This window comes from Macrotis lagotis, chromosome 2, assembly GCF_037893015.1.
Source record: "Macrotis lagotis isolate mMagLag1 chromosome 2, bilby.v1.9.chrom.fasta, whole genome shotgun sequence".
NCBI lineage: Eukaryota > Metazoa > Chordata > Mammalia > Peramelemorphia > Peramelidae > Macrotis > Macrotis lagotis.
The window spans coordinates 306,570,426-306,595,313 of NC_133659.1; positions in this window are offsets into that span (position 1 = coordinate 306,570,426).

Sequence of the window (24,888 nt, forward strand, 5' to 3'; positions counted from 1 at the left end):
TAAAAAAATGTTTAAATGAAATTGTATTTTTATTCTGAATCTGATAGCTGATGAAATGGAAGTTTGCATCTAGTTTTTAAGTCCTTTTGGATATCTTTAATATTCACTGCCAATGACTCATTCTGAGCAATGACACTTCTTATTTTCACTCTTTTTTAAAAGTCTACTATTTCTTGGCATTTGTTCTCCCAGTGTGGTATAGTAGATAGAGTGTCGTCCTTGAAACCAAGAAGATCTAAATTCAAATCTTGTCCTGATGCATCCTGGTCATGTGACACTGGCAAGTGGTTTAATTTCTAGGTGGTACAATGGAAAGAGCAGCAGGCTTGGAGTTCAGAAGACCTAAGTTCAAATCCTACCTCAAAGTCTTAGTTGAGTAACCCTATGCAATGCACTTAAACCTCTCTTTGCTTCAGTTTCTTAAATTATAACAGTATTGGAGTGGCAAGGTGATGAAGTCGATAGAGCACCAGCCTTGAAGTCAGCAGTACCTAAGTTCAAATCTGACCTCAGACAATTAATAATTACCTAGTTGTATGACCTTGGGCAAGTCACTTAACCCCATTGCCTTGACAAAAAAAAATTATAACAGTATTTTACTCCCAGGGTTATTATGAAGATCAGATGAGATAGTGTTAAAAAAACTGCTTAGCCTAGTATCTGGAATATAGTAGGCACAAATAAATATTGGCTATTACATGATAAGCGTTCTCTAAACAACTCTAAAATTAGAAGTAGGAGAGAAGGTGTTGACCTGCATTGGTAGAGGAAACTCTCTGTAGCAATGGAATCATACTCCACATCCCTCCCACCACCAGTCCTTTCTTTTCTTTTCTGTAGGATTTTTTTCTAAAACCAACATGACAAGCTCCCTCTCCATGCTTTTCAGACAGTTCACCCTTTTCTTTATATGTGAGTTATACCTATTTGTGCTTTTAGAATTCCATTTACGATATTTTTAACCATCTTTCCCAGGACAATCTTGCCCATTCAATTCAGGTCATGAGGTCCCACTTATCCCTTCTCTGAAACTATTGAGATCACCACTCTAAAATTTCAGTGTATGCATAATACTTTCCCTTATCTCTCTATCATGAATTCCTACAAGGAATAGTCATTTCCCCACCATTTCCATCATTTTTGTGAGGAAGAGTCCTTTCTAGCTAGTCAAATTCAGAATAGTACTTCTGCCCCTATCTATAACCATCATCCTATCCCTTTTAAGACTTCATTCAATTATTTCCTCTATCTCAAATAGCTTCAAGTCCTTCCTGCTTTTCTCATTTCTCTATAAACATGCTTGTTTACACCAATACCAAAACCTTTCTGCAACCTTTTCATTACAACAACTCACCATTCCCAATTCTCTCTACTCTTTCATCACCATACCCCTTTAAAAAATTTTTGTTTAGTCATTTCCAACTCTTCATGAGTTTTCTTGGCAAAGATACTGGAGTATTTGCTTTGCCAGTTCATTTTGCAGATGAGGAAACTGAGGTAAACAGGGTTAAGTGGCTTGTCCAGGGTTACAGGGCTACTATCTGAAGGCCAATTTGAACTTGGGTCTTCCTGACTACTGGTCCTGTGTTCTACCCTCTGTTTAATAAGTCCTTAATAAAGAAAACTGCTGGAAAATCATGTAATCCTGGAAAGTGGCAGGTACAATTCAATGAGGGGAAAGTTATAATATATTTACAGAAAAAATACAAACCATTCTTAGCTATAATTATAACCTAAGAAAGAGAAAAGAGCTCATTTTAGACCAGGGAGTTTTAAAGTATTTTGTGTAATGGACCCCTTTGGCAGTATGGTAATAAATACCCTTTCTCAGACTCATGATTTTTACATACGTAAAATAAAATTCATAGGATTATAAGGAAAATCAGTTATCATGAAACACAATAATAAAAAAATTTAATCAAGTTTGAGGACCCCAAATTAAGACCCTCTACTATAGATATTTCCTCCATACAATGACTCAATTAACTTTAAAAGATTGCAAAAAGCACCAAAAATGTTTTGTAGATGGAGAATGATCATTTTGTCCTCATATTTATTGTGTATCACTTTGCATTATGTTTATTTCTGTACATATCATATTTGTCAGGAGCTTGAGAAGCTATGGGACCAAGAGGGGAAAATAGGTGTCCCTTGTCACAAAAGATTTTCTCATTTTAGAGACAGCTGCAGAGGAGGCAGGTGTTTCCAGCCTACAATGAGTAGTTAGAATTGTAAGGAAATAACCTCCCAGATGGAGTGGTACCAATTGGTGACTTGGGAGTCCTGGCTGTGACCTATGGAAGCAGGCAGAGTCAGTACCCAAAAGTTGTAATGAGAAGGGGTTTGGGGCCTGGGTCTCCAGTGGGTTCGAGTTTAAGAATCATGTTGATGAGTGTGAAAATAGAGCTTGTAAGCCACAATAGAATCTTTGGAACTTGATGGGAGGGCAGACGAAATGACCCTAGAGTCTATTGAACTGGAGACCTTGGGCATTCAGCTTGACCTGAATGAGAAAACATTTGGAGTGAGATCTGAGCACGATAATAATAAGAGAGATGATGCATGGGGACAGACTTGGAAAGAGCTCCAGATCAAGCAGACATTTAATGATCCTTTGTTTAATACACAGAAGGACATTTCAGATTCATTGAACCACCATGGGTGTATGCTAATTTTATAGGACAGCAATATGGTACCAGCACATGGTGGATCATGAATGAGTAGATATCTATACACAGCTGTGGTTACTTCACTTAGTGCTAATTAGAGGTGTGGGCTTCTCATTTGAAACCCTACATTTGCATTGATTAAATTGAAGTACCCAGATGGCTCCTTTTCCCCAGTATATCCTTGGCTAATGAAAGAACATCTATCAAAGGAAGGGTAGTCTCCATTAGTACTTAATCCAATGTTTTGCATCTCCACTGGATAACCACATAATTGGAAAACTGAAATTCTGCGTATGTCAGGTAATCACAATGGTGCCATGACTAGGACTGGTTTAACATGGAGAAAGACTTATGTGATATGCTAGATAGAAAACTGAACTAGGAGTCAGGAAAAACTGGGTTCAAATTCTGCCTCAGACACTAACAAGTGACTAGACAAGTCACTTAATTTCTTTGAACCACTTAATTTCTTTGCAAGTCATGATATCATTTTCCTGATATTATGGTTTTCTTTGAGATGGAAGGATAATTATTACCACTATTAAAATAGACATATAATTCCATCTACCTTATAAAGAATTATTGAGAGGCTCAAAAGAGATAAAATGTGAAGTTATTTGCAAAGTTCAAATTACTATATATATATATATATATACATATATATATATATATCATATCTAGCTATCATTAGTATGGTTTGAGGAACTTAAAGGTCATCTAGACTACCCTCCCTTTACATATAAGGAAACTGAGATCCACAGAAGATAATTGACTTGATCAAGAAAAAGAAATAAAGGTAAGAGTTAAACTCTACTCTTGTGACTCCATATTTGTGCCACCTACTCACTTAGACAAATGGTCATCCCCATGGACATATTTGAGAGATGTGGGAAAACCACCACAACCATCTAAAATCCTTCCCTCTCTCTCCCAGAAAGTTGAAATGCACAAAATTCCAAAATCTCAGAGATTGAAGTAACCCCAGAAATCACCTAATCCTACCCATACCTGACCAAGAATCCCCTCTAAAAATAAACAACGAGGGGTTCCAAAAAGGAAAGAGGTCTTGAAGGTATAGTATTTTTCTAAGAAAGTAATATTAATGATTTTAGGACCTGAGATATTGTCCCCAGTTGGTTTCCGCTACCCCAAAATCTATTCCAAGCATACTGCAAAGAATATGTTGGGATGTTGTGTGGTATCCTTGGAGACCAGCAATATAGCTTCTGTTAACTAAAGTCTACATCATAAGCTGACATACATCCCTAGAATACATTCCCTCCTCACCTCTGCCTCTGATAATCATTAGTTTCTTTCTATATTTAACTCATGGGGAGAAAGTTTTTCACATTTTGTGAATTACTGGTTCTCTCACCCTCTTCCTCAAATTATCTTTTTGCATGTTTTCACATGTTTTTCACACATACACAAATCACTGCAATCATCACCACTAAGTAAAACATAAGCCCTTTGAGATCAGGGACTGGATTTTTGTTGGTAGTAGCAGTGATGTTGTTTTGTCTTTATTGTCCCAGCAACTAGCAGGCATCATGTCTAGCTGGCTTGGTGGTATTGGTCATCCTGTCTCTATGAGAAGACCTCCAATGAAGAGGAAACCATGATCTCAAATGGCAACCCATTTCACTTCTGGAAAGCTCTTATTTTTTTGCTCATATTGATCCCAAATCTGCACCTCTGAAATTTCTTCACATTACTTTTAATTTTGCATTCTGATAGTACACGGGGGGGGGGGGGGATCTAATCTTCCTTATGACAGCCCTTCAAATACTTGTTTTGAATACTTGAAGATAACTGTCATTCCTCTACCCTCACCCTGAATCTTCTCTTGCCCAGGCTAAATATTTCCACTTCCTTCAGTTCAACATTACAATCCAAAGGTCTTCCCCATTCTGGCTACTTTCCTATCTTTGAATATGTGTCAAATATAATCCTTTGTAATTAGATTTTATTTTTTTCCCAAATTTTATTTTTCCCCCTCCCAGGGAGACAAATAGATGCTGGAAACACAAATACAAGCACAAAAGAAGATAGTCCCTGCCTTCAAGGAGTTTCCTTCTAATAAGGGAAGACAACAGGAAGCTAAAAAGTGAGGAAGATGTTGGTGGGTTGGGAGTGGGGTGGTTAAAATAGAGAATATGGTAGAGAAAGCCTAGAGAAGTAGGAGTGGAGCACAGAGTGGAATTAAGATATGGATAGCAACCAAAATAACCTAAAAAAAAAGAATGGATAGCATAGAACCAGCCTTAACATAAAGTCTCTGGGCAGAACCAATCAATCAGAGGCAAGAGCAGAGGGATGGCGTAAAACTCCAGTATGAAAAGTCCAGGAGGGAAATGAGTTTCCAGGATGTTAAAATAACTGGGGCATAGGAAGAAAAGTCCATATTCAGGCATGGAACTCAGAAAAGAATGGTTGATCATTAATCAAAGTCTTAAATGTTCCAAAGTTGTTTGCTGTTTCAGTATTGTTGTGATTATATAAATTGTTCCCTGGTTCTGTTCCTTACACTTTGCATCAGTTCATGTGAGTCTTCCAGAGGTTTTCAAACATGTCCCTTTTCCTGAAGTTCTCATTATAAACTCAGAAACTCCTGAGTGGAATAACACCTTAAGTCATCCATACCTAGTATAAATTAGTTTATTTTTTCTTTGCCCCAGGGAGACCTACTGCAGCGGGAGAACACAGAGTATGGGAAGGTAGGGGAAGGGGGTGAAGGAAGAGAAGGGGAACCGAAAAAGAATGCAGAAAGGGGAAGTTAAACACTGCCAACATCAGCCTCATAAACCACACAATTTTTCTTCATCCTTGTCCCAGTTCTAACATCTAGCACATGGCCCTGGATATCTGCGGGTCAGAAAGTTAGTATAAATTCAGTGTCAGTGGTGCCTTCCAGCACAAAGAATTGTTCGCCTCTATGTCTCTCTCACACCCACACACTCAAAAAATATGTTAAGCTGCATAAATAATCAACAAATCCAGGGGACTGCTCTAATCCTGCTTACTACATGAGGATTTAGTTTCTTCCTGCCCAGAGGTTCTTCTGTCACTTGAAAGAAATCTGCTTTGTCACATTGGCAAGAGGTTTTCTGATCTTGATATTCAAATTTTCATAGATTATTTTTGTTTTCTCATTTGTTTGTTGTGGGTTTATTTTTTGTGATTTTTTTAAACTGGCTCTTCTCATCTTGACTAAACTGAAAATTCAATGGTTGCTCAGGAGCCTGATCCCTCTACTGATGGAGAAATTTTGAGTGGTCCCATTTCTGAATTGGGCTACTTCACCCTCTTACATAGCCTGGTTCACCTACCCAAGGCTGGAGGTTCACCTTATTGGGGGGCAGACTTAGCTCAGACACCCAATTGACTTGCCACACTGATTCAGAATTCCCACACTCAAGTGATCCATCAGCTGCAGTCCTTCAGGAAGCAGGGATTTCAGGGTTACACCACTATATGAGCAAATATTCTCATGAATAAGGAATTCATACAAAAGGACAACTCATTTAACCTTCGAGTCGGCACCAACACAGAAACAACAGTGAATGATCCCAATCACCCTAACAAATATCCAAAATGCATCCAACTTTTAATATTTCACCCTATTAAAAAACATTATGGGATCTTAGATTTAGGACTCCAGTCAATTAAGAAGACTTCTTTATGCACCTTCTGTGCCAAAATGCAAAGACCAAAATGAAATAGTCCCTGTCACTGAGAAATTCTACTTAACCCAAGTCACTAATTTTACATTTAAGACTAGGGTTTAATCTTCAAACAAGCTATTCAACTTATTTGACCTTCATTTGTCTCATCTGAAATATAAGAGGTTTGAACTTGATGTTCTTCAAAGTCCAGGGAGGTAAGAAGTCTGGTGTTTCATTGGGTTCTTTTCTGGACCTTCTTTTCTTCTTCTTTTTTTTTTGTTTTTTTTGCAAGGCAAATAGGGTTAAGTGACTTGCTCAAGATCACACAAGTAGGTAATTATTAAGTGTCTCAAGTCCCATTTGAACTCAGGTCCTTCTGACTCCAGGGCTGGTGCTCTATCCACTGTACCACCTAGCTGCCCCTTCTCATCTTCTTTAATTTTACACTTGGGGATCTCAGCAGCTCCCATCCTTTCAAGGATCATCTCTCTCTCTTGATTTTCAGACCTACCTATCTCATCTGAACTCCAGTTTCACATCTCCAACTACCTACTGGAAATGTTGAACTGAAAGACATATTAAACTTATTAACACATCCTAAACTGAACTCATTCTCTTTTCCCCCAAATCTTTCCTTCTTCCTAACTGTCCTAATACAGCTGAAGGTACCAACATCTTCTCAGACACCCAGGCTCAAAACCTAAATGTCATCCTCAGCTCTCTGTCTTATTCCCAATAACTAATCTCTTTTTTTTGCTTTTTGTTTTTAGGGGATTTTTTTTTACAAGGCAAAGGGTTTAAGTGGCTTGCCCAAGGTTACACAGTTATATAATTATTAAGTGCCTGAGGCTGGATTTGAACTCAGGTCCTCCTGACTCCAAGTCCAGTGCTCTATCCACTGCACCACCTAGCTGCCCCTCTAATCATCAATCTCTTGGCAAGATTTGTTCATTTTACCTTCTTGAAATCTCTCCATATACCCCCTTCGCTCTTCTGAAATTGCCATCATCCTGATACAGGCCTTCATCTCCTAATACCTAAACTATTATAATAATCTACTGCTTGTTCTATGTACCACACATCTCTCCCAATACCCTCCACCCTAGACTCAATATTCTTACTTATCTCCTATTTACCTAGCTACCTATAGCCTATCATCTACAAATATACAGATATAAATATGTATATAAAAATATTGTCTACATGCCTATCCACTTATCTATCTACCTACTATTCATTCTATTTAACAACTTACCTATCTTGTAGGTTTGCCTCCTAGCATCTGCCTATCTCCACTTCTCACTAATTAATGTAATTTTTTTATTTGTGCATGTATTCTTTCCAGTCAATAAAATAAACACCTTGAGGGCATGGATTAATGCTTTCACGTATTCCCTTCTCCTTTCCAGAACAAATATTCCTACCTACTTCAGCTAGGGAGGCAATTAGGAGCAATAGAAAGTTCAATGGCTCAGGAATCAGAGGTCTTCTTCATCTTACTTAGGTGACCTCGTCTGGTCAAATCACTGCATTTCACTGGATCTCAGTTTCTTCAATTATAAAATGAGAGCATCGGATGAGATGCCTCTGAGATTCCTTCTAGATCTAAATCTCTGATCCAATGACTGCTTGAGTTTCGTCTTTGTAGCTTCTTCCAGGTTCATGGTAAACAATTTTTAAATGTTTGTCACATAAATGAATGAAAAAGAGGAAGTGGATGGTAACTAAGATGAGCAGACAGGGTCTAGTGAAGGTTTTATTAGTTTTTTTTTTCTTTTGCTAGAGGAAGGTAAAATGAGGGAAGTCACCCAAGGCATATGGGAAGCACATGGAGACAAAGGAAGATGTTAGACAAAGAAGAATTGTGGTTCTTATTTTTTTTAAAGCCAGCCCAAATATATAAATAAGACTTATAAAGAGTATCCAAAGATTAAATGTAGGGCATCTAGAAACACCACACATTTCTTGGCCTTTTTTTTAAATCTATCTTTGCACTATTCTGCATGTTACCCAGGCCAAAGTTTCTTAATATTATTTTAGCTTCAGGACCCATTCTTTTCTCATTATCCTCATGAGGCAAAAAGAGGAAATAACTCATCTATCAGTGGGGATTTCTTAACTGGGTTTTGAGGAGGGATGTAGGGGGTGGCTGATTCTGCCAAAATGTTTCCTTTTTCTAATGGTGTTTGTCAGATCTTACTGTTGAGCAACTCTGGAGAGTGTCATCAACGTGCAATCTCATCTCATTTGTCTTCCTTCCTTTACTCACCACGATTCAACTATATTGGACTTTTTTTTCTAGTTCATTTTTCGTTTCACAACCTCGTATTGCTGAGTAAGCATGAAACATTTGTGGGCCAGGCCTTCGGATGCTGGAATAGCAAGTCAACGTGGATGCTTCTCTATCCCAGGATACTGCCATTATTTGCTCCAATACTTTTTTTTTTTAACAATCAAACATTAATCCAAGCTTTTGATGGAACCTCCAAGATCCACCAGAACACTTCAGAATATTTTTCAAGGACGATATTCTTCTTGATTAGCCATTAAAAAAATAATAAGTATTTATATAGTGCTTTAAAGTTTGCAAAATGCTCTACTATATATTAATCTCATCTGATCCTTATAAAAACTCATAGAGGTAAGTGCTATTATTAACATCATCACCCCCATTTTATAGAAGGGAAACTGAGGCTCAGAGAAGTTAAATGACTTTTCCAGGGTTACAACACAAATAAGAACAGGACTCAAACTCAGGTCTTCCAGGCTACGAGTCTAGCATTCTGCATTGTACCACATAATGGAGAGAAAATATAAGTGCTGAGATTCAAGTATCCAAATGATCCCATCCCAAGGTCTTGTTCCTTAAACAATTGGAGTGAAACATATAAAAAATGAAAAAATATTCGACTATGACTTGACTCTTTTAGAGACATAATACTGAGTAATGGTCATATTTCATCTTTTGAATGGTAATAAATTCTTTGAAATAGTAACATTAGAGAAGATCATGCCAATTTTATAGGTTTTGTTTTGTATGCCTCTCTCAAGAAAGTCTGGCATGAAACCATATCTAAATGATCCCTTCCTTTTATTATGTTTCTTACAGTTTTGATATTTAAATTACTTCTATTTTATAAATGTATAATATTTAGTATACTGTTTATATTTATTTAGAATGAGAAGTATTAATACACACACATAGCTAGGTATATAGATTGTAATGTTTGCGTATCGATACTTCTATAAACCAGAGTTTTAAACTAGCTCAAATGAAGAACAACGATTTAATGTTTTTGTCACTAGTATATGTACAAAATCAAAATTAGAATATAAACCCTGACAGTTTCCCTAACCTTATCTAGAAGAAGGAAGAAGGAAGAGAAGGAAGATAATGAAGAAGAAAGAAGAAACTAGATATAATTATTATATCATTATATATTATATATGTTACATTATTTCTTACATAATTATATAATGATATGACTTTATATAGAACTTTCAGGTTGCAAAGTTCCTGTATCTTATTTCATTTAGTCCTTACAACTCTGTGAGGTAGACACTCTTATTAATCTGATTTTACAGATGGGGAAACTGAGGCTGACAGAGGTTAAGTGACTTGTCCAGGGTCACACCACAAGTACCTGTCTGAGAGAGGGTTGGAATGTAGATATTCCTGACTCTAGGTCCCCTACTCTACCTCTATTTGCACATTATTCAGGGTGGTACTTAGAACTGAGGAGAAACTCATGGCCCCACCTCCTAGTGATGTGGTGTGGTTTGGCTTGTTTTGCTTTGCTTTTTTTGGTGGGGATGAAGGAGGAACTGGGAGGGCTGCTCCCAAAATGGTTTTAGGGGATGCAACCTCATAGGACTTAATAGGATTTTTAAAAGTTAAGTGAAGGTTGAAATCATCCCACATGGAATTTCTTAACCCCAATTCATACAGTTATCAGAGAACAAGAACCTTGAGGAAAGAAGTCAAAAGAATAAACTCTATGAATTAAATCTTGATATATATAGTGTTATAAATTCAAAAAAGAGGCATGACTAGTTTAACAACAATAAAAATCAATTCTCAAGATATTACAATGTGTTTTCAATGAGAAAGCACTAATAGTCTTCTTGTTGTCCAGCCATTTCAGTTGTGTCTGACCACATTTGGGGTATTCTCAGCAAATATACTGGAATGGTTTGTCATTTCCTTCTCCAGTTCATTTTACAGATGATGAAACTGAGGCAAACTAGGTTAAGTGACTTGCCCGTAGTGACACGTTATCTTTTGGGGTATTCTTGGCAAAGATACTGAGAATGGTTTGCCATTTCCTCCTCCAGTTCATTTTATAGATGATGAAACTGAGGCAAACTAAGTTAAATGACTTGCCCATGGTGACACTGTGTCTGAGGTCAGATTTGAACTCAGGAAGATAAATCTTCTAGGTTCCATGTCTGTCCACTACCAGGAATCTAATCAGCCCCTATTTTACCTTCAGTCATTATATGTCTCCTTAGGGAACCCTAAGAAATTGTCTGTGAGAATACAGAAGCACCTATTTAAGTCACCCTCATTATATACCTTAAAGCCCATTTATTCATCAATATATTTAGCAGATCATTAAACTTGGGCTGATCAGGACAAATCAAAGATGCATCTTCCAAGGTTTTGCACTTTCTTATGCAGACGACTTCTAAGGATAGTTGTCGTCCAAACTCCTACAATCCCAAGGGACTTACACCTCTATGTAGGATCAAAAATCTCTAATGAATAGAACTCCCTTTACCAAGACCTATGAAATCTAAACCTTCTTAGGCATGTAAATATATCCTGGAATCAACTATATAAATTATCAAATTCAGATAGAAATAAAGGCTACTAAACCGTTCATAAGTATCCTTGCAGGAACATCTGAACATTATCTACGTTTTACTGTGAGAGGCAGCTAGGTGGCATAATGAATTGAGTACTGAGCCTGTTTTCAGGAAGCCTCAACTTCTTGAGTTCAAATCCAGCCTCAGACTCTTCCTAGCAGTGTAACCCCTGATCAATGCACTTCACCCTGTTTGCTCCAATTTCCTCATCTGTAAAATGAGCTGAAGAAGGAAAAGTATCCAGTATCCTTGTCAAGACAACCCAAATGGAGTTGAACATGACAAAACCATGAAATTTATTTCAATAAGGAGAAGCCATAAAACACAGTAGATAGATTTAGAATCAGGAAGACCTGGATTCAGATGCAATTTCCAACAAATACTGACTGAAGGATCATTGGTAACTCATTTAATATTTCAGTGACCTAAGCAAAAGATTACAAATTGTCAAAAAAAAAAAACTGCTGCTCTGTCCCCAAACTTGTCAAGAAATATTTCTTAAGTGTTCTTTATGTGTCATTCATTACCCTAAGCTTCAGACCCACAAAGAATGGCAAAAGTCTTCCTGCCTTCAGGGAGTTCATAGTATAATAGAAGAGCCAGCATAAAGGTAGCAATCTGTATATATGATTTATATCCTTATTGAAAGTAGACAGAGGACAGCTAGGTGGTGCAGTGGATAAAGCACCAGCCTTGGAGTCAGGAGTACCTGGGTTCAAATCCGGTCTCAGACACTTAATAAATTAAATTACCTAGCTGTGTGGCCTTGGGCAAGCCACTTAACCCCATTTGCCTTGCAAAAAAAACCTTAAAAAAAAGAAAGAAGATAAAACATAATCGAGAGGGGATGGCACTAGCAGCAGAGAAATTGGGAACAATCTTCAGTCAAAGATAGTATCTGAGCTGCATGTTGACATAAATGAAAACAATTAAGAAGCAGTGGGGTCCAGCTGCAATAGTCTCCATTTAGGAGACAACAATTGCAGAGACACAGACAGGAGATGCTGCTTACAGGGAAGGATCACCCAGTAGGTCAGAGTGAGAAACTGTAGAGTATGTTGAAGAAAAGAAAAAGAAAAGAAGGGGGCAGTTATGAAGAGCAATAAATGCCAAATGGAGGAGTATAGATCTGATGCTTCTATCCCAGAGCGGAGAGAATATCAAGGAGGAGATGGTGATCAAGTATCAAAGGCTGCAGAGAAATAAAAAAAGATGAGGATTAAGAACAGGTCATTTGATTTGGCAATTAAGACTTTGCTGTTCAGTCATTTCAGTTGTGTCCAACTCTTTGTGACTCCATTTGGAGTTCTTTTAGCAAGGACACTGGAATCATATGCCACTTCCTTCTCCAGCTCATTTTACAGATGGGGAAACTGAGACAAACAGGATTAAGTTGTTTGTCCAGGGTCTCTGAATTTGAATTCAAGTCCTCCTGACTCCAGGTCCAACACGTTTCCCACTGCTGCCATTTTGTGGAGAGAGAGTTATTCAATTGAAGAATTTGGCTAGAAAGCAGAATAGGGAAAATTTAGGAGAGAGCAAAATTGCAAAGGGGAACAGAGATGTGGGGAAATAGCTATAAGGGGCAGTAGAGGCAAGTAAGGGCTTTTTGTAAAAAGAGGGGAGACACAGACTTGTTTATAAGGAGCCAGAAAATAAGGGAAGACTGAAAACGAGAGAGAATGATGATGGAACAAAAAGCAATCTGCTGGAGAAGACAGGAGGGGAATGGGATTAAGGACACATATGGAGTAGTTGACTATGAAGAAAAAAAAGTCACCTCTTCAACCAAGAATAGAGTGAAGAAGTAGTAGAAAAATCTGCGTGATGTGAGTTGAGGCAAGAGGAGAAGGGAGAGCTGTCAGTGGATAACTTCCATACTTTCAATGGCAATGACATTAGGTCCTCTGGGAAGGATTTTTGTGGGAGCCTTAAAGAAAGAGGAGAAAGGATGGATCCACCCCTGTAGATACTGGGATAACAAACCAATTGGGGAGGAGGAAATGATGGCCTTGCTTCAATGAGGGACCAGTTGAGATTAGTGAACATAAATTCATGTTAAATCCAAATGACCCAGTTTCATTATCCCCCCCAGTTCCATTCAGTAGTCCATGAATAGAACTGAACGATTTAAGAGATGGGAATAATTCCAGAGTTTAGTTTGTTCAACAAGAAGACAAGTTAGAGAAGGAAGAAGAGTATAGCCCTTGAAGTGGAGGTTCCTTACTCAGAACTCCTTTGGCCAATGAAGTCACAAATCCAGTCCAAAAAGAAAATTAAGTCCTATTGATTAAATAAATAATCCAATTTCTGACACTCTCTTTTCCCTTCATTGTTGGAAAAGAAATCTATTGACCCATTTAGGTTGAAGTAAAAATTCATCTATTCTGCAGCTGATTACCAGTGCTGATTAAAAACAGTTGAAAATTCACTTTCTTGTTAATGTAATTTTCACTGTAAAACAAAAATCTGGGTACACAAAAGTAATCTACAAGGTTGAAAAATGAAGCAACCTACCTTGTATGATTAAAAACTAATAACATAATATCATCTTTCTTCCCCACAACTGGAAAAAAGCTACAGGAACTGGAAATACATTTATTTGCTTGTCACTGATGGCATATGTATTCATAATGCTCTCCTTTTTTTCAAAGCTGATACAGATATCAGAAATCAAAGCCTTTGCATCTCACTGTTAGGAAGAGAAATAAAGATACTGATTTCAGTTATGTAAAGAAGAATAATATGAATTAGCAGTATGAAACTGGGGAAACAGTCTCTGCTATTTCAAGTCCTGTCTCTAATATTTAATGTCCATGTGACTTTGGGTAAATCATTTAATCTCTCTGAATATGTTTTTTCATCTGTAAAATGAGGTTGTACACTAGCTAGTCTGTGAGGTTCCTTCTATTATCTTAACATAATTTTATAAAGATAGTAGATATATGCATTCTACCTCTTTAAGTTAATTCACATGAACTTCATTTATTTTATCCAGTGGTAAATAAAGTTCACTACTATATATTTCGCATACAATCACTGAAAATTATTGCTCATTTCCTTACAGGTTTGGAGTTTGTTGTTTCATTGATGTTGTATATTGTTTGATTGTGGGGGGGGATCAAGAAAATAAGCAAAAGTTACTAAGTCTTTAGCTGCTTGAGGGCTGGGATCATATCTAACATATCTCTGAATATTCAGTGTTATAAAAAGACAATCAGGGGCAGCTAGGTGGCTTAGTGGATAAAGCACTGGCCCTGGAGTCAGGAGTACCTGGGTTCAAATCTGGCCTCAGACACTTAATAATTACCTAGCTGTGTGGCCTTGGGCAAGCCACTTAACCCCATTTGCTTTGCAAAAAACCTAAAAAAAAAAAGACAACCTGACATAGATAGAAATATAGAAGATAGAAAGCTGGAGATAGAAAGCTGACCTCATTCAGAAAGACTTGGTTTCAAGTCTTTCCTCTGGCAAATACTTGTAATCCAGCATGTTTAGCTTTTCAGTGTTCAGATCACTGACTAAGCTATAAGTTATAGAGGAGGACCTGACCTACATTGGGAGATAGAATTCTATAGTGATAGAATATGGAAATAAAATCACCAACCCATTCTCCCCTATCTTTCCATCCCCTCCTTACAAGAAGAAGAAGGGAAAAGAAGGAGAAGGAAGAAGAGAGTGCCTTGTAAACCTAGCTTCATGCTTTAAAAGTAGTAAATTTAAAAATCTGTTTTAGTTCCCAAAAGTTCCTAGCCATATGTTCTTGGAGAAATTGAAGAGAAAGACCTTGCCTTCAGACCCTCAACCAGATTTTCCCTCTAGGATACATTTCACAACCAATGTAAGTAGGGCCCCGGAGATGAATTATAATAAAGCCTGTGGATTAGTGCTGAAGACCATTGCATAAATGTGTGAGTTCCTACCTCTTCAAACTCTTCATGCTGTGGACCTAAAGAATTAGATAGTAAATTGTGTTTCTTATAGTCTACACCTTTTTTTTAATCTCTCTTTTTGTGTTTAGCTCTGTTTTTCTTTGTCTATTCCTTTTTGTCATTGTGTTTTCTATCTCTCTCCTCCCTCCCTCTCTTCTTTTCTCTTTGCCTATTCTATCTCTCTTCTTCTCTCCCTCAAAGTCTCTCTCCTAAATATACATTTCATTAGTTTCCCAAATCACTTTTCTCTTAAACATTTACTTTGAAAATGTGTTTCCCCAACTGATCCATAATAATTGAACTAAATCTTTTCCTCATCTGTAAGATAAAGAATATTCAAAATATTCAAAGAACCAATTCTTTAAAATCTTTAATGGTGTGTTTCTCTAAACTGGGACAAAATGCTCTTAACTAAAGAAATTTACTCTGGAAGAAACTGCATTTGAATATGGCTCCAGAAAATAGAACTATGACTAGTGGGGAAGGCAGATTTCAAGTCAACATGAGAAAAAACTCCCTAATAATAAGAGCTGTCCAAAAAGAAAATGGCAGGAAATTAAGCCTGAGCCTGAAGTCAGGAAGACCTGAATTCAAATCCAGCCCACTGGACAAATCACTTAACCTCTGTCAATCTTAATTTCCTTAAGCATCTACCTCAGGGTTATTACAACATTCTTATGTATCAGACACTGTGCCAAGAAGAGGGGATACAAAAAGAGGCAAAAGACAGTCCCTGCCTTCAAGGAGTTTGCAATCAAATGTGAAGAGCTCACAGTATAAGGCAGGTACGTAGGACACACTTGATATTTTGCTTTTTGCCTTTCCTTTTTTTCAAAAATTTCATAATTTTGAGTTAGAATGAATCTTAGAGGCCATGAACTCCTACCCCCTATTTTGCAAGATGAGGAAACTGAGGCATCTAGTGATCATATAAGAAGGTATTAAGGTAGAATTTGAACCCAATGCTTCTGATTCCAAATCCAGTATTCTTAACTCTGCCTCTTAGTGAGCTGTTGCCAAAATAGAATTCAGATATTCTACAGGATATCATAGATAACATATCATAGATGTGAGAATCTAGATATTATTCAGGGACTACTGAATTATGACGTAAACTGGAATTTAATTTCATAAACACATCCCAGAGCCCCAGCAGAATTCTGCTAATAGAAAATGAAACATGGTCCTAAAGTTCATTCTGAAGATTCTCCTACAGCTCTGACACAAAGAAACTTAGAAATTCTTCAACAACATAGCACACTCTTTAGAAATATGGCTCTGCCTCTTATTCCTCCACCCTCTTTCTAAAATTAGCCTGGGTACCCAGAGACTAGTATAATTACATCCTCCCAGACATTTTTTTTTCAAAGGGCCAACTCATGAAAAGTTTCTAAATCAGGAAGATTGTTGCTGAGGCAGGAAATTGAAAGTCATGGACACATAAGAAAACCCTGGGCATGTCCCATCCAAATGAAGCATATTCAAAAACCTGATCCATGGAAACATCTCCAAAGAGCTTAGATATATTTAAAAGAAGGAACACTGGGGAATACTAGGTTCCTGCAGTTTCTCACCCCAGAGACCTCCAAGAAAAATGTTTGCTACCATTGCTTGGACTCAGAAGCTAGAGAGTTATGACCATTTCCATTTCACAGAAATTCCAGGATTTTTTCTTATTTTTTTCTTTCTTTTTTTTTTTTTAACAATGATTGAGCAATAACAGTGCCTGTTCCCAAGGTTACAAAAAATTCTAATTTCAGTTCCTCAATATGCATTCTTATCATGTAAGACTGCACACTGATACTGCAGAACTGACTACTCTGGGCTTCCTCTTATTCTTCTCATTATTATCTTTCTCTAAGTTTCTCACACTCTACCCTCATTTAAACTTCCTCTCTTATTTGCCTTTTTTGTGCATTTTTTGAGCAACTCAAATTAGAAATTCTACTAGCCCAAAGCATGAAATTGTATTTGTGTGTACATTTTCGGTAGCAAGGGGATCTTAATCTAGTATCCAAGAGTTTATTTGTTTATTTTTTAAAATATATCTTTTGTGATATATTGGTAAATCTCTATATTTTATATTATTTTCTTTTTTTGAATGAATTATTCTAAGAAGTGATCACAGATTTCCCCAGACTACCAAAGAGGATCATTACACATATTAAGAACATCTGATATAAGAGGATCATCAGTGTGATGAAATCCTTCCTTTTCTACAATTTAGTCTAGAATTGCTTAGAAAACTAAGAGGTTCAGTGATGTGACAGAGGAAATTAAAATGACAGCTGTAAAATAAGGCTTATTTTCTGGAAAGGGGGGAAATAAGGAAAAATGAACACAGATTTAGAGGTAGAAGGGATCTTAATGGCCATCAATTCTAATGCCCTTATTTTATGGATGTGTCAACTGAGGCACAAAGAGATAAAGCCATATGTGTCTAAAATGAGAAAATATTTATACCACACTTTGCAGACATCTTTAAAGCACTGTATAAAATGCCCTCTTGTTGTTCAGTCATATCCAACTCTTTGTGACCCCCAAGGATGATAGTATTCTAATACTGTCCATGGGTTTGGGTTTTTCTTTCATTTTGTTTTGCAAAGACACTTAAGTGGTTTGTCATTTCCTTCTTCAGTTCATTTTATAGATAAGGAAACTAAAGCAAAGGGAGGTTAAATGATTTGCCCAAGGTCACACAACTAATAAATGTCCACATTTGAACTCATGAAGATGAGTCTTATTCATTTCAAGTCCACTGCTTTACCCATTGTGCTACCTAACTACCCCCAATATTAAGAATACAAAGTCTCTACCCTGTGGAGCTTATATTCTGCAAAGGGGGGAAATAAGGAGAAAGGAACACAAATTTAGAGGTAGAGGGGATGTTAATGTTCATCAATTCTAATCCCCTTATTTTATGGATGAGTCAACTGAGGCACAGAGTGATAAAGCCACATATGTCTAAGTACACACAACTAGTTCAATGAAACTGTGAATCACTCATTAGATGGCGGGGAGGGGCATTCATATTGTACCTGTAGGAGTGAAATTTTTGGACTTATACAAGATAGACCAGAACAAAAGCATTTGCCAAGAATGTTTTCATTTATCTAGAACAAAAGTTGGAGGTTCAAAAACGATCGGATACCCTCAGAGCTACAACCATAAACAATGCTAGCTAGCAATTTAATGGCATTATTCCTATGACCTACCAGGTAACTTCTGGGAAACCAAAGTCTTTGGGTTTACTAATGATTAGCCCATTGAGAGACAGGTTTGGATATACCATGGTGACACACAATTAGGTCTTCAAGTGAAAGGTCTAGCCTATGCAGACAATTAGTCTATTAAGAGACAGGTTTGGATGAACCTTATTGTCACTAAATTGTCATCAAGGAAGACGTTTTGCTGATATGGGAGGAAAATTATATCCACAAGGCTGTTTCCTGAAGCATCCAATAGTTCTGTTACCTATCAAATCAGACCAAAAGGTGATGTGTTTCTGGGAAAAGCAGTGAGAAGGATGTCTTTGAACAGCTCTACCTTCACTAAAATAAACAGAATGTATAAGTCATGTCATGATATATATGACAATACCACCCTCTTCAATTACAAAGGATGAACATCATCATCATCATCATCTGGATCACACAGCTAATGAGTTGCTATGAACTCAGGTCTTCCCGACTCCAGGTACAATGCTCTAGATAATATATCATGCAGCCTCTAATAAAGAAAACTGATCTCTTTCTTTCTCACCCCCTCAGTTGAACCCCACAGAAGTGATGATGATGAAAAAAAGACCAAAGAATCTCAGCTGAGCTTTCCCAAAAATGAATTTCTCTGCAACACAGTTGTTCAATAATAATAGAGCATAAGGCAAATTCTGCAATAAAGAGGAGAACTTGGGAGTAGAGGCATCAAACACCACCCAAGGGGCAAATGGAGCTCCCAAGTGGAGCCTGAATAAAAAATAAATGTAGTTCTTTTCTGTGGAAGGAAGGAAGGAAGGAGGGAAAGAAGGAGGGAGGAAGATATAAATATGTGGTATTCTAAAATATAGCCCATTAGAATCCTTATGTATGGTCCCTGTTTCCATTTGAGTTTGAAGCCTAGAGCACCTATAATCTTAGATCATAGGAACATGGCATATATCAACTAGCTACTCCAACCTCCCTAATTTTGCACATGAAGAAACAGAGGTTACAAGATTTTCCAAGGTTGAACACAGTGAACAAGGTTGAACAAGGTTGTAACAGTGGCAAGATAATTTTCAAGATATCCAGGCTTTGATAAAAAGAGGAACTCTAGAAAGCATCTGTCTTGACTGAAATAATCTTTGGTGTGGGTCCCCAAAATAGAGGATTGTAACATGGTATATTAAAAAGAGTAATGTGTTTAACATTAAGGGATATGGATTTGAATCCTAATTCTAGCATTTATTACCTAAGTGAATTAGGAAAAGAGAATTCTTTGAGCCTCAGTTTTCTCATCCATAAAATGAGACAGTTGGATTCAATGACTCCATGATTTCAATTTAATGATTAGTTCTCAGTCTTATAAATTATAATGCTCAAAGCTGAAATGAAGGAAATATTTATGCCTTATCTTACACTGACTACTGGATACCAGCCAAGCTATTAGATAAATATTGAGCATCCTCTTATTGTGGAATTTTAAGGGATGAAGTTTGATTGAGTGAAAAGGCCCCCAAGCACTAGCTATCTGTGATACTGTCAATTGCATCTTAGAAAAATTTCTTGATTCCATACTTTTTCTCTCTCTATTCCCACTGCTACCCTCCTAATACAAGCCCTTGTTACTATTGTTGTTACAACTTCCCTCCTCCACTCTCAACCTTCTTCCAACTTATCATTTCTACTGCTGCTAAAATAATGTTTCTTAGCCAAAGAGCTGCTTGTGTTATTCCTGTTAAGAGGAAGGAAGGAAGGAAGGAAGGAAGGAAGGAAGGAAGGAAGGAAGGAAGGAAGGAAGGGAGGAAGGAAGGGAGGGAGGGAGGGAGGGAGGGAGGGAGGGAGGGAGGGAGGGAGGGAGGGAAAGAAAGAAAGCAATCGATGACTATGTAAGTAAATTAAACTGTGACTTTCTATTGCCTCTGGAGTGACTTTCAAACTCTGCTTCCTAGCATTCACATTCTTCCACCAACTTGTGCTCTCCTAACTTCCTATCCTTAGATTGAATTACTGCTCTTAGTCATATTGAGCAATTTGTCTTGTCAACACACCTGCTTTCCTCCCTTGGTGCCTTTGCTCATGCTGTTCCCTCTCCAAAGTATACCTTTCCCCCTTCTCTCTTTAACCCCTATTTTACCAATCACCAAGGCCAGGATCTTCCTATTATTGATATGCAATCTCTTTATTAGATTTTAAGTTCTATTCAGGCAAAGACTGAATTGTCTGAACTTTCCAATCAAGAACAGTCTTCTACACATAGTAGAATATAAATTATTTTTGTTCACCTAAACCCTCCCTGTTATACATTCATTCCAATGAAACATACAGAAAAGTCCTTCTCTCTTCTCCATGTCTTTTGCTTCTCCTCCCACCCCCACCAAGCCTATAATGTTCTTACTCCTAATCCCATCCATTTCTTGGAATCTCTCATTCCTTTCAAGTCTCATCAGGTGCCACCTCCTCCTACATGAGATCTTTCCTGTTTCCTTATGTACTTAATGTTGCCTTCTTCACCCCAAACCATCTCCAACCCATAATTTATTTTGCATGCATTTTGTATTCATTCATCTGTCTATGTTTTACTGTACCCCACTCCTCATATAATTCTCTTGAGGACAGGAACTATCTGATTTTCTTGTTTTTGTGTCTTGAGACTGCCACCTTACACATCATATAGTAGACATGTAAATAGTAACTGTATTGAATTAAAATTAATTAAATTGAATTGTTAGCCAAGTGAAGTGACCTCAGTGGACCTCAGTAGCTAACTATAAAAAGAGAGAGAATTATTAGACGAACTCTAAAATTCATTCCAGATCTAAAATGCCAAGATTCCAGTGTCTAGTTGGTAGCATGTGATATCAATATGTATGTCTGAGTCATTCTCAGGGAGAATGAGGGAGTTGGTTACTTTTGGACCCTTCCATAATGAACTTTTTAGGACACTAACACATGTGACTGAAATTTAGTGTTAGAATGAATTGTAGGTAAGGTTACCAACAGAGGAAATTAAACAAACATCCTGCATTATTTCTCTGGGCTATTTCCAGATGTGATACTATCTACATATGTTTTATTTCTGAGTAGTCCAATAGTCAATTCAGTAAATGCATATTAAGTAGCAACTTGATTAGGTGATGAGGGAGATGAAAAGTCTATATGAGATATAATCCTAGCCCTCTTGGAATGTACAGTTTGGGGATGGGATATACCACATCTTCAATTAATTGAATGCAAGATAAGAATAGCACGATCGGAACATCTTAAAGGTACAGAGTTGTGAGACATGGGGGAAAGGGACTCAAAAAGAATGCATAGGGGGAATACTGGCATTTGAGTGGGCAGGACGGAGGAAAGCCATAGATTTAACGTAATCACTAGCTAATTACACAGCACAATGTGTTGCATTCATATTTGAACAAAACATTCCCATTACATTATCTTTAGAATATTCACATTGGTGTTCCTTTCCCAAGATACATCATGGTTTGTATTCATCATATATATGGAGCACTAGACTCCAAACATTTATAATGGGGAGGGACAGATAAGGATAAAGGGGCGGCTAGGTGGCACAGTAGATAACGTGCTGCACCTGGAGGCAGGAAGCCTCATCTTGGAGACTCCAAATCTGCCTCAGATGTTTATTAGCCATGTAACCCTGAGCAAGTCACTTAACCCTTTTTGCTTCAGTTTCCTTATTTGTCAAATGAACTGAAGAAAGAAATGGCAAACATTCCAGTATCTTTGTCCCCCAAAAATGGGTCACAAAGCGTCAAAAATAACTGAAAAATGAATGGCCAATAATAAGGATAAAGGAACAATTTAGACAATATGTTCTAGGAAAATGAGGGATTGAAGAAGGCTACATGGCAGTGGTGACCATGAAATGAAGGAAGAAAAGGGTGATTGTTGTTTTGGTGGTGGTGGTACTACTAATTGTGGTAGTTGGTGCTTGGTGGTTGATTGCTGGTTGTTGCTTTGATACTGTTATTGTTTGGGCAGCTAAGTGGTGCAGTAGATAGAACACTGGCCTTGGAGTTAGGAGGATGGGAATTCAAATCCAGCCTCTGACACTTGATACTCACTAGCTATGTGACCTTGGGTAAGTCACTTAACCCTGATTGCCTTGCATCCAGGGTCATCGTTAGTCATCCTGATCCATATCTAGTCACTGGACCCAGATGGCTCTGGAGGAGAAAGCGATACTGATGCATTAGCACAGTCTCCCCTCACTCAAATCCAATTCATGTGCTTGTCATGGCATCACCTCCCTGATGTTGTGGTCTTCTTCAGGACAAAAACATTATCATTATTATTATTAGAATTATTATTATTATTGTTATTATTGTTGTTAATGTTATTTTAAACAGTGGTATATTCATGTAAGGCTCATTTCTTTCTGTTTTGGTTAGAAACCCTGAGAGCCTTCCCCTACCAGACTGATTTTTTTAACTAGGTAAAAGAGACCATTCTCTGCTTCATTTCTTACCTAGCCTCAATCACTAAATGAGCATTGTCTTAGTCAAACTGAGACCTGGTAAAGACTTAACTTCAAAAGGTCACGGTCTCCCATTGCATCCAGGGTCATCTCCAAGCACCCTGATTGCTATCTGGCCAGCTGAACTAGGATGGTACCAGGTGAGAAAGTAGGGCTGGTGGCTTTCCAAAGACCTCTCTCCCTCAAATTCAATTCACTTGCAATTCATGGCATCATCTCCCTGATGTCACAGTTTTCTTTGAGAACAAAACAAACATGACAAATGTATTAAGGCAAGAGCCAGTTATTGGACTACCATGGCTAGAGCTTATGGTACATGGAGGAAATAGCATGAAATAAGATTGGAAAAGTAAGTCGGAACCATACTAAGTAGGTGCATCAGTGTCAAGTCAAAGAGAGATATCTTCCATAGTTAACTGGTTTATCTATCGCATAGACAGAAATATGGTCTCACTGACTTTCAGATTATGCTAATTATTTTATGAAAATAGGGATAGGGACTGTTATTGGGCCTGTGATTTATTAGAAAATGGAACTACCAGGTGAGGAAACTCCTTTTCCTCTGCAAAATTAGCACCTTCTTAGAAATATACAGTCTTAGGGAGTAGCCTAGTATACTGAAAAGTTAAGTGATTTGTCTAAAGTCACATAGCCAATCATAAATAGTTCTTGAGCTCATCTTCCTGGTCCCAGACCAATTCTTTATCCACTATAGAATGCATAAAGTATGCCTAAATCCAAAATTCTAATTGGTGAAAGGAGAAAATAAATTATAAATTCTAATTTAAATTTTCTTCCTAAATTTGATACTTTGTTCATTTGGGTGACATTTTTGGTTATTATGAAACAATTTCATTCAATTAGCAAATAATTATCTTGCACCTACTGTATGCACGGCATCATACTAAGCATTGAGGAAATATAATTGGTACAGGTCCTATAACTCAAGATGACTAAATGCTTTATTGTCAAAAACAAATATTTTAGTTTTCTTAACCATTAGCAAATCAGAATGCCTTTAATTTTTATCATCTGTTCCCAAACATAACAGGGTGTGTTTATTGACTTTTAATAATCCATTCATCATTGGAGTCATCTAAGGAAACAAAATCTCAAAGACTTAGTCATTAAACTCTGATATGGCCAATTTTAAGTTGTGTGTATCTGTTTTTATCACCTAAAAATTAAATAAATCCTTCTTCAATCTGCCTACTATTTTTGTCTTTTGTCATATTTGAAGGCAATTAGTTTCAGAAGTTTGATGCCTAGAAATAGAAAGGTTTTTAATTTTCCCTAAAACTATCTTTTTTCTACTATTACTCAGGACTACCTCAAGTAGTTCACCTCCCCTCAGGGACACCCAGGTTCATGTTACTTTGAGTGTAATCATCTTTTCATATTCAAAGATCTGAGCCCTAACAGATGTATCATACTAAACTAATCCAGATGACATATGAATTCAAAACAAAAGGCATTTAATTAAAAATTTTTTTTAAAAAAAGAAAAGTGTACCTTATTCAAAGACATATAATCTTTCCTCAACTGCCCTTGCTTCCAGGAGAGGAGATTCTCCCTGAACAAATCTTGCTTCTATAATGTGTCTCAGCAGTAACATTTCTCATGGCTTCACAAGTTTAATCTTCCAGCTACCTGAATCTCCCTGCTTTCATCTGCCCCCTCACCCTGCAATCAAACCTGCTGTTTTGGGGGGTTTTCCCCCTTCTACAGAGCTGCTTCTGTTATCTGTTCTGGGCTTCTCTATCTTCATATTTGATCATCTGGAGCTTCCTTGTCTAAGAGAGTGCTTATTTCTCTTTTGTGAGTCTGACAATGTCAAGGGGGCGGGTGACTTTCAGTCATTTCATACTTATTCTAGGGTAAGTTAATATCCCTCACCTTCAATCATGTATCTGGCAACTTTTTTTAACTCTAGCACTGTATTTGTCCTGTATTCCTAAAATGACCCTGAGTCTGCAGTCCCCCTTAAACAGATATCCTAAAAGGTATAAACATGTCCTCATGTCCATAATTACTTTTCTTGTAATGACCTGATCT